Genomic DNA, 6,112 nt, shown 5'->3' on the forward strand with positions numbered 1-6,112 from the left:
TTTCTGTCCTCATATCTGAGACACTCATTTAAAGTACATTGTGTTTTCCATAAAATTGTCCTTCAAGTATTTGTGAAAATTACATTTGTTTCCACTTTATCTTCTTTTCTTCGAAATAAATGTCACCATTATAGACAACTATCTAACTCTCTAAGTTAAAAAACAAAATAGCTTGATGTATTGGACTGCATTGGTCTATCACATTTAAGTGGTAAAAACATAGTTTCTTTGTTTGCAATTCATTGAGGAATCTTCTAACCTTGTTCTATAGAAAACTGGCCCTATGTTCCACAAGCTATGTTGTATTGTGCCATATTTTCTATTTTTATACCTTTCTGAACATTTAGTGTATTCTTCTAGTGGGAATTTAAGAAAAGGAAGGAATTGAATTGATTGTATTTATGCCATGTAGCTGGATGATTTTATTTATTCCAATTAATCAGAATATTACCTCATTAATAATGTTCTCCTCTTTCATAGACTAACTCTAAGATAATGGGCAGCATGGGATTTCAATGTAATTCTACTCATGGGAACTAGGACTCAAACACATATAAGATTGTTCTCACCTATGCTGCATAGTAAAATTAACATAACCTTTCATACCTCAAAACTGTCTCAAACAACCCAAAAATCAGTTAGAAAAATACAAATAGAGTGGGAAATGTATTAAAATGCTAAGTAGATGATATTTCACTGTATAGTAGTAAATAAGTTCCCAAAGTTAAAAAAAGCAAAAGTAAACACTTAAACTTATGGCTGTCTTATGAGATGGGCATTTGGGGGGAAGAAAGGGGCCATGTCAAAGCAAAAACAGGATCAGAATTAGAAGTCGCAACACAAATTACATTCTAACAACCTTATAGTCCTTGGTCTCTGAGGTAGGGGTTTGCCAATTGTGCTATTTTTAGAAAGAAATGTTAAGAGGTACATATTAAAAAAATCACATTCTAAAACTAATATAATACTTGTCTCATCTGTTGATAAGAAGATCATAAGAAGATCTAATATTTTACCGAACACATTTCTTACTAAATTATTTATTTGGTGTTGTCTTGTTTACTTTTACCTTTTTAAAATTTTAACATTTAAGAACGATAAATGCAAATTTGTATATTTATTATTTGAATGTAGGGTTTTCAGGTTTTCATAAAGATAAAATCTTGACTGAATATATTATATAACATAATGTAGAACTTCATTGTCTTTTAGACTCAATTTTTTGATGTAATACAAATCAGAAGAAAAAATCAAGAGAATTTTTACTTAAGACTGAATTTGTGATATGTTTTATTTTTACTTTTTAGGACAATGACTCACTCTGTAGCCCAAGCTAGCCTAGAATTCAATATATAGCCTACACTGATTCTGTACACATGGTCCTGATCCTCCTGCCTCAGCCTTGAAGTCCTGTGCCAGAACACACAGATCTTATTGTCTCACATTAAATAAATGAGAACCCTGTGAATGTTTCAAATAAGGAATCTTGAGAAAGAAGGAAAGATATTTGGTGTATGGATCTAGGACATCAAATGACAATATCTAAGATAAAAAGGTGGGTCCTAACACAGTATTAGCAGATTTTAGTCCACAACCCAACTAGGATGGTCAGGTGACATTGATGTGTGATTTCTGCCAAGTTTGATTACCTGAGCTGGACCTGGAGACTCACATGTTAGATGGGAAGAAGTAATTCTCAGAATTTTTCTTCTGACCATGACATGTGTAAGCCTTCATTGCACCTCCAAAGAAATGAATATAATTAAAATTTAGTTTAAGAGTTAGGTGATATTATCAAATCTAACTTACAGGAGGAGAGGAGCATATACAGGTTAAATAACTTCTCAGGTTTGCACAATGAAGAGGTAGATACTGAGACAGTAGAGTCCAGATAGAATGATCCTGACGTTAGATCCTGAGGCATCTACCTCAGTAACCACCTCAAGGTCACTTAAATTATACTTTTTGCAAATGCATTTTTGAGAACCTAGAACAGAAAACAAAACAGACTAAGTAGAAATATTGCTTCTGCTTAAAAGTGGATTGTGCTAATCCGCTAGTGCCAGGAATATCGCTGTTGTAGGTTTGTACCTCTGGTCTCACTCTAGCAGTTTTCTCTTTGTGTTCCTTCCAGTTTGGCAAGTAGACAAGGTCACCAGGTACAAAACTACTTGACTTCTATAAAGCCAGGGAGTAAGTGGCATTTGCGGCTTTTTAATTATACACACATGCCCCTTTCATCTTGCATAATGCTGAGCACTCAACTCAAATGCACATTTTCTGCTATGAGTGGCTATTTGGAGCATAAAGCATCTATATTAAGTGTTAATCAGCACATTGATTATGTTGAGGGGTATATCTGTGCAGGAGGTGCCGAACTTCATTTACTGTATTATAATGAATTTATAGTCCTGAAGAATCCACAAAAGACTTTGACATTGTTAGCAATTGTACTCTAAAATATATATATATATATATATATATATATATATATATATATATATATATATATATTGCCTCAAGACACAAAAGTGCTGACTATCAGAGAAAGGAAGTGGATTATACAGAAGCAGGCAGAATGACATAAAGTTACAGTAAAATAACTGAATAATTTGATCAAAAAGACAGATAAAAGGGAGTACCAGGGCCTTGTTAGTGGCAAAGGAGAGCTTCTTGCCAAGACATGGAGATGTATTTACTTTAAAGAGAAAGAAACTAAAATTCCATTTTTATTTGGTGATCAGAGTGCCCACAAGTAGTGAATAAAAACTATGAAGCCACAATATGGCTTTAAGAAGAGAGGAACTTTTGACCAAGCAGATGACTTACAGTCTACATCCATAACTCACAAGATAGAATGAGATAACTGACATCCACAAATTGTCTTTTGATCTGTACATTGATGTGTGCCCAAAAATCCCATTCATAGTCAGATAAACTTAATATTAAGGCTTTTGAAAAATCAGTTTGGCATGCTAGACATCATAGTCTATGTGGAAGAATATTTTGAATATTGATTTTTAGGCTGACATCTATCCTAATCTAGTCCATCCTAACATTTATCCAAGATTTTACTTTGAGCTATTATTTATTAAATAAACAAAATTCTTTCCTAGAATTATAGGAAAATTGTGAAGTCTGTACCATAAAATTTACATGTTAAGTGTTTTAGAATATGATTTATTAAGCAAATATTTACTAGAATATAAAATTGTATGTGAAATTCTTCATAAATTCAGTTCATAGTATGCTTCAGTACATATATAATTATAAGACTACAGTTTTACATTTTTAAAGATTTATATTTATTTTCTAAGTGAGAGAAAGAGAAGAAGGAGGGAGACAGGAAGAGAAAGAGAGAAAGAGAGAGAGAGACAGAGACAGAGAATATTTGTTTCATAGTAGATGCCCATGAACTTCAGATGAGGACATCACAAACTCTAGAGCTATAGTCACAGTTTATTGTGAGTTAACTTACATGTGTGCCAGGAATCAAATTGCCAGGGTCATTCTTATGCAACAATTCTTTTAATTACTGAGCTATCTTGTCAGCTCCATATTCAGACTAATTTTAAGTCCAAGCTAACTGTTCAGAATCTTTAAACAAACAAACAAAAAAGCATATATTTTACTAAGGAGGCTTATACACAAATTCTAGATTCTATGAAGGGAACTTGATTTAGGAAACTTATACCACTTCCTTAAAATAAAGTCTAGTAGTAACTCTAATTCTTAAAATATGTGAAAAATTACAACCCAAGGTAGTTATCAGTAGTTTTTATTCTATCCTAGTTAGGGATGCTAGTACTATGGTGAAACACTATGACCAAAAGCAAGTTGAGAAGGAAAGAATTTATTTGACTTAAAATTCCTCATCATAGTCCATCACAGAAGGAAGTCAGGGCAGGAACTCAAACAGGACTGAAAGCTGGAAGCAGGACATGATAGAGGCCATGGAGGGGTGTTGCTTAGTAGGTTGCTCCTCATGGATTGCTCAGTTCTTATAGAATCCAGATGACCAGCCCAGGAATAGCATCACCCAATGGCCTGGGCCCACCTCTACTGTTCACCATTTAATAAAATGCCTTACAGCTTGATCTTACAGAGATATTTTCTCAATCCAGTTTCCTTCTAATCTGATGACACTTGTGTCAAGTTTACGTTTACGTAAAGATATCAAGTATAGCATCTAACAAATAATGAAAACTCAAAACTGTTAGGAAACTCAATCAGTGTTTTCATCCTGGTCAACAAGAAATTCATCATAAAAGGTTGATCATTAAAGAGGATAAATATATATGACCTTTACTTGCAAAAGTGAGTGTTATCTGATGCTCAAATTTATATTGCATGGATATCTGCTAATTCAAATAAATATAATTCCACACTCTTAAGGCAATTATAGCTGCATATAAATTAAGCTGCAGATGGCTTCCCTTAGAATATTTTGGATCACAGACTTTTTGTGATTTGGTGCAGGATTCTTGAGTGTTAAATGTGTGGTATAACATTCAATTATATAACCCATATCAAAAATTGTTTTGAGTATCATGTACAGGGCAAATATTGAGTATCTATGATATTAAAAACATAACACCAAAAGATATATAGGTTGTAAACACTTAATGGCTGTGCAATATACCAGGCATTAGCACATAAGATTCCAGACTACTTACATTAAGTACAGTATGGGAGTGTGTATGTGTGTGTGTGTATGTGTGTGTGTGTGTGTGTGATTCCCTTTGTGTGTGACTTTACATAATATCACATTTTAATGAACTTTTTAAAATGACAGCCACCATCAAGGAATTTGAAATGATAGTTATATAATTCCTGTTAACTATTAAGTTAGTATGTTTATGTATACAGAGGAAAACTTTCTGTAACCCTATTCAGGAAACATCTCAAATATTATCTTCATCTTAAAGAAAATATGAATGGCTTTATCTAAAAGAATGACTACACTGACTATGTAAGTTAAAAGAATTTTAATGGTCTTAGTAACTATTATTAAAATTTCTTTTTTACATACTAAGATTCTCCTTTCTATGAAAACTAGCATTTTACTATGACACTGAATTGATAAAATTGAGACCCCAGTTGATATAGGATACTTCTATTGTATGTAATAAATTCCTAGTTTTAAATGTATATTTATTTATTTATTTATTTACTAAAAACAATAAATTTATGAAATTCTAAGGTTAATGGATGGATCTGGAGAATATCAGCCTGAGTGAGGTAACCCATTCACAAAAGAACAAACACAGTATGCACTCTCTGATAAGTGGTTACTAGCCCAGAAGTTTGGAATACAGGAAGAACAACCAACAAACCACAAGGAACTCAAGAAGAAGGAAGACCAAAAGAAGGGCAGTGCATTCCTTCTTAAAAGGAGGAACCAAATACCCACGGAAGGAGTTGCAGAGATTAACTATGGAGCAGAGACTGAAGGAATGGCAAGCCAGCCTAGATATAGCTATTCCTGAGAGGCTTGGACAGTACCTGACTAATACAGATGTAGAGGCTCACGACCATCCATTGAACTGAGGACAGGGTCCCCAGTGAAGGAGTTAGAGAAAGGACCAATGGAGCTGAGGGGTTTGCAGCCCCTTAGGACGAACAACAATATGAACTAAGTAGTACCCTCAGAGCTCCCAGGGTCTCAACCACCAACCAAGGACTGCACATGGAGGGGTCTGATTGTTCTGGCAGCATGTGTATTGTAGAGGATTGCAAATTCTATCATCAATAAGAGGAGAGGACCTCGGCCCTGTGAAGGTTCTGTGCCCCAGTGTAGGGGAATGCCAGGGCCAATAAGTGGGAGAGGGTGGGGTGGCAGGCATGGGGAGGGAGGAGGCAACAGGGGTTTGTTTTTGTTGTTTTTGTTTGTTTCTTTGTTTTTTGGAGGGGAAACTGGGAAAGGAGAAATTAACATGTAAATAAAGAAAATATCTAATAAAAAAAAAAGAATCACCATAGTGAGTCACTCCTACAACATGAATATGGCCAACAAAGGTCAAGTCATGGGAGTCACTCCTCTCTTTGCAACATATTAGTAACAGGGATAGAAATTAAGTCATCAGATTTGCCTGTTAACAAATTCTTTTAT

Source organism: Mastomys coucha, unplaced genomic scaffold (genome assembly GCF_008632895.1).
Source record: "Mastomys coucha isolate ucsf_1 unplaced genomic scaffold, UCSF_Mcou_1 pScaffold20, whole genome shotgun sequence".
NCBI lineage: Eukaryota > Metazoa > Chordata > Mammalia > Rodentia > Muridae > Mastomys > Mastomys coucha.